Source organism: Lemur catta, chromosome 22 (genome assembly GCF_020740605.2).
Source record: "Lemur catta isolate mLemCat1 chromosome 22, mLemCat1.pri, whole genome shotgun sequence".
Classification (NCBI taxonomy): Eukaryota; Metazoa; Chordata; class Mammalia; order Primates; family Lemuridae; genus Lemur; species Lemur catta.
The window spans coordinates 23028948-23042267 of NC_059149.1; positions in this window are offsets into that span (position 1 = coordinate 23028948).

The window sequence follows — 13320 nt, forward strand, 5'->3', positions numbered from 1 at the left end:
AGAGAAAGACAGGATTTCCTTCTTGCCTCCAAATTGCATGTATTAGAGACTATTCTGAGGAAAACAGCATCATCCCTGCCCCCAGACACACACGCGACAGTTATGAGAAGAAATAACGTGAGGAGCCCAGGTCCCCAGATTGCCCCATGACCTGTGCTGAGCTCCAGGCCCCTCTCTCTAGCTTGGCAATGAACAGCCTTGTAGTCACAGCTTTGTACGCCAGACAGCTGGAAGAGACCTTGGGAATCACACATTCCATCCTTCTCTCTTTTGTATAGGTGAGTACATTGTGGCCCAGAGATAGGAAGTGACCAGCTCCTTCTTAAAACAAGAGCCCTAGAAACATCTACTCCGTTCCATCTGCCAAGTGAATCAAGCTCGGATAGAACTGGCAGTTCTACATTTTAAGGCAGAATCCTTCTTGGTCCGGCACCAACTTCACCTCCTCCTCCTGGTACTGCTTCATCCCTGGATTCAGCCACGGGTCATGCAAGAAATCATGAAGCCACGGAAGGTTAGAGCCAAAGAGATGGTAGAAACTGTCTCGTCCCAGTAACCCGCTTTTACAGTTAGGGAGCCTGGAACCAGGCGAGGCTGAGTGACCTGCTCAAGACCCTCTGGAGACAGAGGGAGAAGCAGAACCAAAGTTTCTGACTTGTACATCAGCACTCTGTTTTGGAAATCGATTGCTACAAAAAACTACCAGTTTGGATAATTTACACATTAAAAAACCCTGTGACCCAAGGCCAGCATTGAGAAGCATAATTGGCCATTGACATGCTGTGATTTGGGGACCAGGCTCCCTCAAAATTATGTGTCCTTCAAAATTCTCACCATTTGAGATACTGGTTTGGATGATGGTAGTATGTCTTAAGGAAGCCTCTAGTTTTGAGTGGCTTGGCTCATAATCCTATATATTTATACAGCATTTGTCTTTAGGGAGATCATAGCATTTTATGGATGTGATCTCATTTATGAGCCCAGCATTCCTAAGGCAGGGAATGGCCAAGAGAATTTTTCTTATTTTATGCTGTTTTGTTGTGGAAAGAAAGTACTTTGAGATCCAAAAAGAGAAAGTGACTTGTTCAAAGCGACATGAAAATCCAGGGTTTTCTTCAACCTTTTCTCATCAGAGCAAAGTGATCAAGCTGACCCATAAAGGAATCACATGAAACATGAATTATTAACATTAAACATTCTTATGCGATTAATCAGAACCTTTAAAAGCTATGTATTTCTGCTCAGAGGCAGGATGTTGGTACTTTGAGACAGGAGTCTGCCAACCTCCTCATTTGCCAGCAAATTAATAAACTCCTCTTTCCTTCTCCTCAAACCATTTGTCCTTGTTCTCCTAATGTGGCCAGAGGGACAAGTGCCGAACTTTTGGTAACAGAATTTTATGTCCCTAGGTGGATGTTCTGCTTCTGAGCAGAAGTGCAGAGCTTTTAAAGGGGAAGATTCTGACTAATTCCATCTTGGGCTAAGACAATCTCATGACCTCCACCTGGCCAATTCCCTTGGCCCATCTCCTCTGGCACCGAGAACAAAGGACACTCCCCCACCCTTTCCGACCACTGGCCTAAAGGAAGGATATAGGTTTTAGTTCTCAAAAACAGTGAGTGGGTTTTAAAGAGACAAAAAATCTTTTTCACCCTTTTTAGGCCATTTTCTCTATTACAACAGGATAGGCTCACACTCACCTCCTTAGCATGACACCCCAAGGCCATGACCAAGCCACTTTCAAGCCCCATGTTCATTGCCTGTGTTCTAACATGCCTAATGTCACGCTTGTTCCCAGATTGTGCATTACTTTCGTGACTCTGTGCATTTACACATGTTTCCCATGACTGGAATAAATTTCCCTCCTCTGGCTGTCTAGAAAACTCCTCCTCATCCTTCAATTGCCCCTTAGAAGCTGCACTATCTGCAGTTGTCCCTAACCTCCGCAGGCAAGAAAGTCTGTCTCTATCACTACCTCTAACCTGGAGCAAACATGAGTTCAACAAACATGTTTTGTGGGCCCAGGCCGTGTTGCTTCCATGCCCTGCAGAACGCAGAAGACTCTAGCTCCCTCACCCTGCACAGGCAGGAATAGGTTTCACCCTTCTCCTGCAGAGATCCTACTGCTTTTGCCCTGTCTCCAAACTCTCCCCTGCTTGAAATCCATGTTGTATTTTTTAGCGTAGAGGCTCAATAATGTCTACTTGAACTGAATTGAATTATATTTCATCTTGTTCAAGTCAGGCTAACAGCCTCATCTGTCAGAGTCTTTGGAATTTATATTTCATCATCCAGCAAACTCATTATCCTTCTTAGCTTTGAATAAGAGTTATTGTCATACATCTTACCTCCCTTATTATCTCTCCCTTTAGACTCTAAGTTCTCTCTTTGAAACAGGGACTGTGTCTTCAACTCTGTACCCTCCACAGTGCTTAGCACAGAAGTTGGCATGTAGGAGGTACTCAGAGCATGTTTGTTAAGTGATTGGTGAATGAATGAATGAATGATATTACTTTCTTTTTGGATCAAGGAAGATTTCTATGAAGGTTGATGGAGCTTGGTGAGAGAAGTCATTTCCTGGCTTACCACCCTTCAAAGACACTGAAAATTTGGGACCAAAAAGGGAGAGAAGGCAGTGGGAGATCCAGAGGTAAGCTTTATCTTTCCTCACAATATTCTGATCCCAAGGGACTGTGTGCCGAGCAGGAAATTCTTTACAGTTTTCCAACTTGGCTGGCATGTTTTCCACTTGGATACTGCAGATTGAACCTTATTTTTGCATTTTCTCATCATTTCAGTTAGAATTGGGGAAGGGGAGTGCAACATGGCTTCTCAACACAACCTCTGTCTCTGTGATATCTTCTCTGATCCCCAATTGTTTAAAATTGCAAGCTGTCCCCCTTCGATCCCAAACCATAGGCACATTGTCTGGGTCTGGGCCCAGTTCTATGCTTTGTTTTTTTCTCTGTATCGCACATCACCATCTGACATACTGTGTATTTTGCTTATTTAGTTAGTTTACTGTTTGTTCCAAGACTGTGCATTATTTTCATGCCTGTGTGCATTGACACATCAGTTGGGAGGCAAAAAGCCTATAGGTTATTTGAACAGGGAAAAATTTAATATGAAGACTTGTTAACAAGTGGAAGTAACAGCAGTAAAAGAAGGGGTTTCACTAACGGGTTTAGAAGAAACAGGTGCAGAAAAGCAGCTACTACCCCAGGGTTGGGGAGAAGGAACCTGAAGGGACTGAGGACCAGGAGAGCATCCCCCAACCCCACCCTGCCCCCCACCTCCAGCCTGAGACTCACACCTCTCCCAAGAGTACGTGGCTACCTAGGACCAGCTACACAACTTGCCGGCTCAGTGCAAAATGAAAACTTGAGGCTCAAGTTCAAAAACTATTAAGAATTTCAAGGCAATAACAGCAGAGCACTAAACCAAGCACGGAGCTTTCCTAAATGCCAGCCCTCTGTGACGGACTACGCAGGTCCCGTGCCCTTGAAGCAGCTGTGTAGCTGCTGCAGGAATGCAGGCCTTGACCTGTGGAAGCCTCTGCTGTTGCCCAAGGGTGTGGGCTGGCCCTAGTGCTCAGTAGAAAAGGCTAGAGGTGAGGTGGTGGTGGTGGAGAGCGTGGCTTAAGGACAGAACACTTCAGGAACTAGCAAACTCAGACTTTCCTTGTTCACACAGGAAAATGGAGGCCCAGTGTATGTGGCTTGCCGCACACAGGCATTGGCATCAAAACAATGAGCAAAGTGCATCAACTTTCACAGTTAACCTCTCAGTGGCTGGGGGGACAGGTAGAGACAGGTGTTGTCCCTCAGGGCCATGTTTAGCCTGGTGAAAGTTTCCCAAATACACAGAGGGTGTCAGTTTAGGCTCAAAAGTGGCCTCTGAAAGCTGACCCTACCCGGGAGTGACCTGTGCATACAGCTGGCTTCCTGCTCCCTGCTGGGGAAGTGGCTGTTGCTTGTTGTGTTTCTAAACCATACATGCAGTCCCTGCTTCCTTAGCAAGGAGTCTGCTGCCACCTGTTTTGTAACATGACTTGGATCAGGAGGTTTATGTTTCTTCCTGCTCTGTACTTTCTAAGTGAAAACGTAAGAAGGTTAAGTGGAATATTCACCATGCCCGAACAAAACAACTTGCTTCTTTTTCTGGTACATCACCTACGTCATGAATAGATCGCTTTACATTTTTGCAATCACACACAGCGCGTCTATCTATTTTGGCATACTTCCATCACTTGGTGCTCAGCACAATACCTGATGTGTAGCACATGGTCAATAAATGATTATCAAGTGAGTGCTAGTTTATAATTTGCTGTTTTCTTTTAGCATAATGGGAACATTTCTCTATGTTTCTATAGGGTAAACAACTGTAATTTTTAATGTTTCCATAAAATCATGGAATCATAGTTTGTTAAAAGTTTCCTTTAGTTGGATTTTGACTGTTCCTTTGTTGTTTTTATTGTTGTAGATAATATTATCATAAAAATGTTCATGCATATGTCATTTAGCTCCTTTGCAATTAGTTTCTTAGAATAACTTCCCAGGAATGGAATTACTGCATTAAGGAGGTGTGGATAACTTCATGGTTCAGTGTGTATTTCTTTGGGGTGTGTCCTCTCTGCACAACATATTCATGCATAGCTCTCTTCAGTGTGTCCACATTAACCATGAGGGGCACAGTGGCTGTCTCCAAAAGCCCTTAACTCAGAACTCTTTGAACAGCCTAAAGACACGCATTGGTGGCCAGAGCACTAGCAATTAACCCCATTAGATCAACAGAGCAGGTCTCTTGGTTTCTGATGTCCCCTATTCTGGTGATCAGCACACTGAAAGCCCTGACTTCAGTACGACACAATTTATGCACTAACAAAAAATACTTGCACCCCCTACATTTTTTGGAAAAAACAAATAAAATAAATTGTTAACAGAAATGATGCCTTTCCCCCAGGTCCTGAAACAAAATACAAAAACATGACCCCTATCAGAACGCAGTCTCTGAAGGGCAGTATAACTCTAGGCAGTTCTTGTTTTGATGTTAAATAAGACTTTGTGATCTCAAAGCCTAAGGGAGACCTCTATTAATAGCTTTTATTGCATCTCTAACGAACTGTCACAGACTTAGTGCCTGAAAGCAATGCAAGTCTGTTATCTTCCAGTTCTGTAGACATGGGCCTACCTTGGTCTCACCAGAAATAGGGCTGCATTTTTTTCTAAAAGCTCTGGGGGTGGGGGTATCTGTTTCCTTGCCACTTTTAGCTTTCAGAGTCTACCCACATTCCTTGGTTCATGCATAGCCCCCCTCCTCAAAGCCAGCAATGTCAAATCTCTCTCTGACCAGAGTCTGATGTTAAAGGACTAATGTGATTACATCGGGCCCACCTGGATAATCCAAGCTAATCTGCCCATCTCAGGGTCCTTAACCTTAATCCCATCTGTAAAATCCCTTTTGCTATGTAAGGTAACATATTCACAGGTTCCAGGGATAAGGACATGGACATCTTTGGGGGTGGAGAGAAGGATTATTCTGGCTACAACAAACCCTAAAATGGAAATACATTTTTAAATTAAAAATATGTGCATCCACAGAATAGATAATGAATGACTTATATAATGAATGACTTAATTGGGTGAGTCAGGTACAAAAAGTCAGTATGAGCTCAGAGAACTCTTCAGCCTGCAGGTGTATTCAGAGAAGGTTCTCTGGGATGCCATGTAGGCTTTCCGTCACCTCTGACCCCAAGGCCCAGCCTGCATCTCTGGACCATGGAAGCCACCTGCTTCCCTTCTTCCAGCTCTGCACAACTGCCTGCTGCTGTTGGAAGGTAGGGACAGGGCAGAGGTGTGACAAGCCATGGCACCAGGCAAAGAAAGAGGGCAGAGAACCAAAGGGAGGCCCTAAAGGTGGACCTTGAACCCCCTGAGACTGCTGAGGACGCCCCCGTGTCCTAGGCTCCGTTTGTAGGACTTCCTTTTGCAAGGACAGCATTTTCCTCCTTGGTGGTCCTCACCACTTGCCTTCCTAGGATGTTGGATTTTGCCCACCGAGATCTTGTATTTAGGAAAAGTTTCCCTGGAGAGGCTCTGTGATGAATGGCCCTACCAATAGATGTGTGTGTGTGTGTGTGTGTGTGTGTGTGTGTGTGTGTGTGTGTTTTGGAGCTGCAAGACTTGATTCGCTGAGTTTTTTTCCCCCACTTGTTAGTAAGATGAATAACATGAATGGAAACACAAAGGAGAGTGAGGAGGGGCATTCAAGTATCTCTCTTGGAAATCCGGAAGGTGAGGACATGGGCTGAGAGGCCACTGAGCCCAGGGATAGGGAGCTGAGGGCAACATGGGCAGCGAGTGAACATCTTTTGGGATGCTATGATGGTTCTGGCCTGGGATTCAGGACGCACTGCATCTGACTCTGAATCCTGGTGCTCTGTGGATCGTGAGGGCATGCTGCCACCAGATCCTTTCTGAATCCTGCTGTGAAGCTTGGGACACGCCACTAGGTGGCGTCCAAGCTTGTGGCTCTCCACCGAGGCACAGCAAAGTGGGCCACAAGCTAGAGTCCCCTCTGTGGGGTTGGTCCTATCTCACATCTGGGCAGGAATGTGACTTAGACAGAGTTCTACCTGATAAGACACAGCCATTCCTGCCTCGGTTTTGCCTAATTACATTGTGGTATCCATCAGGACTAAACTAGAGAGTTTTTGCTCTATTCTCTGGATTAATCATAAGGGAAAACGTCGTCCTTCTGTTCCTGGGGACTCCCAAAAGGAAAAGTGTATCTTCTCCAATGAAAACTGATTTGTTTTGTAATTGTATTTTGTTTACTTGTTTATAGGCAAAATGGAGGCAGAAAGACTTGGGTTTGAGTCTTGGCTTTTATTTTCTAGGCAAAGTCCTCTCTGGGCCTAAGTTTTCTTATAAAATGAAACTAGTAATCCCTACCTTATAGGATTGTCTGAAAGTAAAATGCAATAATGATGTAACATGTGTAGCACAGTTTCTGGCCCTTAGTAGGCACTTTCTGTCTCACTTCTACTCCACATGGATCGGGGCTCTGTTTATTCACTTTCGTGCCCTGTCGGCTGTCATAGCACCTGGCACGCAGACATCCTTTCTACATGGAACAAAGTAGCTCTCAAGTAGCATTGTGCACATTGATCTTAATCAACTATTCTCCTATTACGGAAATACTAGTTTTGTAAAGGAAACAAAAAAATATATCCTAAAACTCCGGCCGGGGATTTTAACAGTCTGATTGAAGGAGATGAGTTTAATTAAAATACATTTAAGAGTGAACATAGCCAGTCTGAGCAAGAACAAACCCTGTCTCTACAAGTAATAGCAAACATGTTAGCCAGGTGTGGTGGTGCTACTTGGAAGGCTAAGGCTGGAGGATCACTTGAGCCCAGGAGCGTGAGGTTGCAGCGAGCTATGATGATGCCACTGCACTCTAGCCAGGCCAACAGCAAGACTCTGTCAAAAAAAAAAGAGTGAACATAGAAACTAATAAAGAATGATTAAAAATGTATGATACAGACTATAATTAAGTGTATAGTTCCTCAAAGAAGGATCAGCTTCTCAAATTCTGACATTCAAGGTGTGAGTTTACATCTGGATTGTTTGTTGATAGTAGGCTGTTTGTCAGATCCTGTTTGTCAGATCTTCCCCTTCATGGGGAAGAAGAGGACTAATTTTGCAGCAGGGATATTATGTCTGGAAGGTAGACCTGGGACCCAGTAGGCGTCATGAAGCATTGAGCTCCCAGGGATAGGATGGAAGCACCTGGAACAAAAAAAAGAAGTCAAAAAGGGAAGTGAGAGGACATCGCAGATGACATTTAGCTACTGCACCAATTGGCTGATGATTTATTCCTCCTCCAGGGTGTGAATAAAGACACAGAATTTAAAACTACCTTAAACGTGTTCTCGCGTGACCTCACACCCAACATGGGAATCTTTATAAAATATCTCCAATTGGAGGTGTCCAAATCACAGCTTTTAAAGACTTTTAGGGACAGGAACACACTACCTTGGAAGAAAGCCCACTTCTACATGAGACTGTTCTAATTGTAATTATTAACCCAGAAGTTTCTTCTACCTTCTACACGTTGGAGTTGGTTCTGTGAGTTTGATCCTCTTTTCAGAGCTCAGTTCTTCAAATTTCCAAGAGCTGATTTCATATCTTCCTTAACTTTTTCTCCCCAAACTGCCCCACTACCTTCAAACATTTGCCAAATGACTCCTTGCCTCTCTTAGGCCACCAACCAGGCTGGAGCCAAAGGAGTGAGTATCAGGGCAGGTGCCCTGTGCCTCCGCCTCCCGGCTGTGTCATGACTCGGCGCTAGATGGCGCTGTGGCCACGGCCCCATTCTGGTGCTCCAGGTACTCGGCACTAACTTGACGATCCCCCCATGGCCCATCAGAAGCTGTCAGTGCCACCCTCATCATGCCTCATATCCCTGTTTTCCTTAGTGACCACCAGAAGTCCAAATCCAGCCTCTGGAGCTATTCAGAACCCCTCAGACCCTCATCCCTGCCCTGTTCTGTGTGTGCCTGATATGGACATCTTCAGCACAAGGCTCATTGACTTGCTCTGTGCCCAGTCCTAGCCACTGTTCTCAGCTGCTTCAACATCCACAGGGATAATTCCTCCAATGCCCTGGTTTCCATCACCTCAGCTGCTTTCACTCCTCCTTATCATGGGTCACTGCATCACATGCAAGATCTCGAGTGCAGGCATCCCACTTTCTGACCATCATCTTTATCCTGGTGGCTTGCCTGCTCTACTACCCCAAGAGCAGTAGTTCTTTGACCTTGAGATTGCCAATGTATGTGATCTCTACATTCTGCATCCTATGGCCCCTCATTAAAATCACTCCCCTGAAAATACCCTAAATTCCTTTTGTCTGTCTTTTCCTCCATTATATAATACTCACCATGCCATGTTTTCCTATTGATGACTTATTTACCCTGGGAACTACGCTTCCCAGATCCATTTGTCTGAATGGTTCAGGGTTAGCCTTGGCCAAAAGCAGAAGTTGTGCAAGATTTGGGAGGCAAAGTACAACAGATGCCCATTCGTTCTCTGGTGTGGGGCTGGTTGGTGGCTTTTCTCTGATCCTTCCTCTCCACGTTTGGACTTTTACCTCCCCAGCTCCTGCTACGATTATGTAAGGTCTACTTACTAGAAAAAGCTCCTTATTACACGGTACTCACCTAGTTCAATCTTAGTGATACACTTTCTTTAAGCTTGCCCAGGAGAGGCTTAATATTGCGGGGGAAAACACAACCCTACTCACTGATTACACTTTAATTCATGACTACATGGTAGTCATCTGATTTTGTCTTTCCAGAATATTTTTCCTCTCCTTTGAGTAATAGCATCGCAATTTTGCTGATGGGGATGAAGTGTCCATACCTCACTGAACACAGTCTCGGTGAGACTTTCCATCAAATCATTATCCTCATTTGGCTCGATCTGGCCAAGAAGATGCTCTCTCCTTGGAATCTGCGTGTGGAGGGATGGAACTCATTCATCCCACTAGCTGCAGTCTCTGCCTGCTGTCCATGAGTTCCTGCTGCTGAGATCTCTGCTCCTTCAGCTTTTTCTGTGACCACGTGAACCACTCTCCATTCTTCCAAAAGATTTGTTGTTTAATTTAGCCAGAGTCGAAGTCCATGGCTTTCCTGCCTTATCCATTGTCATCAAAATGCTGGACAGGACAGAGTCAAGGCTAGAGACCTAGGACACACCAATAAAGACCTTCCCTTCCCTCAGCCTGATACTCAATAAAGGATCCATCCTCTGTAGCTGCCCTTACCATATTATCATCTCCTGCACTCCTAGCTCTCAAAATACTCAAAAAACCCAGGCATGTTTCAGAATAAAAATGATCTCATTGAATCATGTGGGGAAGGAGGATTGGACCCAACACATTTCAGTTCTTAACTTTGATACTTCCAGACCTATGAACTTGCATAAGCCACTCAAATTCTCTTATGTGCATGATACCTCATCTGTAAAATGAGTATATAATCACCCTTGAAGTTAGTTGCAGGGTGCTGGATGAGTGAATCTCTTGAGGTACACGAGTGCTCAAGATCTATAATTCTGTGACTCCCATTAAGACAGGTCCTTGTCATAAATGTAGTGGCTTTTTAGCATCTGCTTTAGCATTATTTATAATAGTGAAAAATTGGGAAAAAATCCCAATAACCATCAATTAGAGAAAAATGATGATATGCACACACAGTGGGTCATTTTTCAGTAATTAAAAATGTTCCAGGATTCTTAATGATGTAGAAAAATAAGTTAAAATAAGTGAAAATTATAATTTTTATATAAACAATGATGCCAGAACAGTATGGAAGAAAGGGAATATATGACAGTATCAAAGTGATTATTTGGGGCTGGTAAGATTTTTAATCATTTTTTCCATTCCTTTTACTTGTCTCTATGTTTTAACATTTTACAATGTTATGTTACATATATATGTACATATATAAAAAAACTGGAAAACATTTTGAGATGCCTGATATATGTATTATAAATTATATGCTTTATGAATGTTCAAGCCCTTTAACTATATGAATTCCATTTTGGGGATTTACTTTAAGGAAATCATTCAAGTTATAGAACATGCTGTAACACAAAGATGTTAATGTGATGTTATATATGATAGGGTAAAATTGGAAACAGTCTAACAAAGTAGAAATAATTAGAGAAGAGAATGATTACAGAAGAATACATCATCTAATTAAAATCAAAGGCAGACTTTTAAAATTGTGTATATAAAGTCTGTAACAACAAAGAAAGCTCATGAAGTAATGTTAAGTGAGAAACATAGAATAAAATTACATTCTGATTACAAGTATATTATTTTAAACAGGCAAAAAAGAATACATTAAAAATAATCTGGAATACAAAAAGTTGATTGTTTTGGGTAGTGAGACTTAAGGTAATGATAAGATGTTATTTTGACTTTTCTACATTTTGTCAATATAATCATTTATGTGCATAAATAGGAAAAACATGTATAATTATTTTAAAATAACAAGTACCTGCTCTATGGGAGAGAGACTGATGAGTTGAACTTATCTCTTTCTGGAGACCTTTCTGGGGTTGAGTGGAGACAAAACTGATAAACTGCTGTCCTTATTCCAGGGCCTCAGGGCCCCACCCCCAGAGCAGGGGCTCCCACCCGCCTTGTCAGGGAGAACACACGCCCTTCCAGCCAGATGCAGCTCAGCACGCAGGTCTCTCCCAGGGGTGCTGGAGCTCTCCAGAGAAACAGGGAGGGGCTTCTATCAGCACGTTCTCCCCAGCCTGCCCTGAGCACGAAACTCCCTTGTTACATTCATTGCTGACTTCTTCCACTCCTCCCCCATGGGTGCCTTTGTCAGCAGCACTTCCGACAGTGATGATGATGATGATGGATGATAATGGCCTACTGAGCTCCTATGACAGGCCAGTCACACTACAGAGAGCATTTCCATGAAACTTCACAACAGGAGGTCGGTACACACCTTAGAAGATCTCTGTGGTTATCCTCATTCTATAGAGGAGGAAGCTGAGATTTAGAGATTCAGTGATTTCGTCAAGATCACAGAGCTAGTTAATGGCACATCCAACTGACTAGCCCCGAGTCCTCACACTTAACCATGGTCTTGATGTAGGTTGAATGCTCAGCCCACGCTCCAGGCTGTAATGCTTTCTCCTCCTCCTGCAGTTTCCAGTCCATTATTTCAACTGGCCATGGCTTTCTTATGTCATTCCCCAGCCACCCTTCTCTCTCCATCCCCTGAAATCTGGGGCAGCAGTTTCAGTGCCATGTGTGCATGTACACCCATACATACCATACATACATACCATACATACACACACACGTACACACACGAACCATAGCTTCCCATTACCCACTGAATGGCATTTACATGATGAAACCGAAGCTACGTAGATAAAAGTCACAAGGTCCAGTACATAAAATACAAACTCTCAAAGTGTTCCATGGGTTTGGTGTTGTCTATGTAGGTGTTCCATGGTGGGGCGGATTGTGCCTGACTTTCCCCATGCCAGCTTAAGGCACCTCATACAGTGGCACAGTGCCTGGCCCATCCTGTGGACTCAAACATTTTTGGAATAAATGAATAAAATAAAAGACAAATGAATGTTTTAATGATATCACAACCTTAAAGCTTTGGTTTCTTCCTCTGTAAAATAGATATGATTATATTCTCCTTAAGAGGGGGAATTGCACTGTTTATTGTCGCAGTCCTAGCACCTAGAACATTGCTTGGTAGGTAGGATATACTCACTCAAGGCCAGCTGGTGAAAGTGAATACCCCTAAACTCCCAGGAGAGGTCTGAGAATGGGAGAAGCAAGGCCTAGAACATTCCCTACACATTTCTCAGAGAAGGACATTTTGGCATTAAATTGGTGAAATGGATTATATTATGTGCCACCTTGTTGCAGAGTCCCATGTGCAAAGTCCACAGGCAAGTGGACCCTGCTGAGGGTTGGCAGTATTCCCTGTCCTTGGGCAATCCCAGGCCAGCCCCTCGGGGAGCCACAGAGCAGGGGAAACCAGCCAGCAACTCCACTCCCCCGAGGCCAGTGCTCCGAGTTGAGCTTCAAGACCCTGCAAAACTTGGTCAGACCCGGACCCAGCTTCCTTCGGGGAAGCGATGTCTGGCAGCTGCTTCAGGAGTTGGAAGACCACCTGCCAAACCTCCCCTGGCAGCCAGGGCCACAGGGCCAGAAACTTTCCAACCTAACTTAGAGTTTAGTGTTTCCGTTTTTGACCCCTGGGAAGAGATTTCCTAAAAGTACCTTGCAACCAATCTATCTCCCTGCCATTATTTTTTTCCAATGGTGAGAGGGGAATTCTGCCCCCATAGCTTGTCAACGTCCGTTCGGCTTGGAGTCCACCCTCCCAGCTGTTCACATGGCCCTTCTTATCTCCGTGGCCCAGCTGAACCCTGGCGTGCCTCGTGCTGGGGCTGGTGGGGAGGCACAGGCTGGGCATGCTGGAGGGGCTGGTGCCAGAGAGCATGTTTCTAGGAGGGGTATGTGGCTCAGGAAGGTGCATATAGAGGGACACAAGTGAAGCCAGGTCAACATGAACACTGAGTACTACCTTGGAGTTGTCTGAAAGGGTGACGTGCTGCCGGAGGATGCCTGTGGAAACAAGGAGAGGCAGCCCCACCCATTTCACCTGGGTGGCGGGGTGGGGCTCACAAGCTAACTACAGGTGTATGAGCCTGAGGTCTCTGTTGCGTCATTTCCCCTCCTCCACCCTCCTTCTCCAGA